Genomic DNA, 1574 nt, shown 5'->3' with positions numbered 1-1574 from the left:
GTCAACAAAGATTTACCTTGGCATCCATTTGCTCTGTACAGGAACCCGGTGACACGATCCCACCAGGAGCAGCCCACGAAGCGTCACTTTTGGCGACTCGTTCTTCCAGAGGCCTTGCTGGAACGAGCATATTACAGCAGGAATGTGTGAATAGCATAATATCAAAGAAATATCAACAGACAAATATTTTCACTTTAGGTTTGACAGTCGTGAAAATAACAAGTTCAGCCGTGAGCTCTCCCCAACAACTACAGGGAGTTTGCCAACCGTGTATCCACGTAGTAGGGGTGTAAAGGAAATCACCTTAATGTTTTTCTTCTTTACTCATCTAACGTCACACAACTAATTAAAATGCGTGGTTACACCCACCCATGAGGAAACAAGTTAAGGGAGGGCACATAGCGAACATATTCTAGTTTTACAGGTTGGGAAATCCAAGCGACCACTCTCATTTTGGTTACAATTTTGGTTTCAATTGATCAGTGAGAAATAAGACAGTGGCTCACCCATGTACAAAACATTTGCAAAAGACAGTCCAATATGAAAAGAAACAGTTTCAGCTCGTCTACCATATCACGTTTTTACCATTTTTAGACACCTTTATTGTATACAATAACAATTATTGGCGCGAGCGCACGCGGGTTAGCTTGGCTGGTTGAGGAATTAGTATGAACAACTTATAAATGCTAGTGAAGTGCTGGTAATTAATTGGGAAGTTCCATGTGCCATTAGACTTTGGAGAGGTGCATCACAAAATACTGGAGACCTGAATAGATACCTACATCGCCTTGGAAACTATTACTTCGCCTTTGCAATAGTTTAACTACATGTTATGTGATAAAAATAATACACTTTATTTCCCAGCGACTTGCTTCAGCGTGTATGAATGAGCCAGAAAAAAATACATGCATTAGATATCACGCAGCAGGGGGATTATAAGACTATTTGTAAATTAACATTTTTCGTTGAAACACATATGAACAGACGGTAGCACCGTCATACATAACCGAACTCGAGAACTTTGTCGATGGTATAGTTCGAAAGTCCTCGCTCTCGCAAATGAGAGACAAAACCTTCAATCAAGTCATCGATGTCTTGAAGAACAGGGATGTTCGGGTCGAGAAAATCGGCCCAGACCACGACCAGATGGTCGAACCCAATGCACGACCTCAGGCTCAGGAACTGATGAAAGAGCAGGTTGATGCAACGCACCATTGCCTTGTTGTGCACCAGAAGGCCCAGTACGTAAAGGCCTTGCTTCTGTTTCGAAGCTTCCGGAATGTAGCGGCTGTCCAGGGTCACGGCATAGGTCTCCAGGGACGATATCGTCTCTTCGATCAAGTCACGGATCTGATTGATGATTTTGACCAGTTCTCGTGTCGTCCAGTGTAAATCATAGTGGAGAGCCATTAAACGAGACTTCCCATGGGCCATTCTATTCATCTTTAGTACATCAGTGTTATCCAGAAAGGTCTTAAGCTTACACGACAGCCGGGCCGCGAATGATCTCTTCAGGTAAAAGTCCTTTCACTTTAAATTGTGCGACGTCCTGTGACCTCACCCAGTCCTTACTA

Source organism: Oratosquilla oratoria, chromosome 38, assembly GCF_046742065.1.
Source record: "Oratosquilla oratoria isolate Oo_2021 chromosome 38, ASM4674206v1, whole genome shotgun sequence".
Taxonomy (NCBI): Eukaryota; Metazoa; Arthropoda; class Malacostraca; order Stomatopoda; family Squillidae; genus Oratosquilla; species Oratosquilla oratoria.
The sequence above is the reverse complement of the archived record's forward strand: the minus strand, read 5'-3'. Positions refer to the sequence as shown.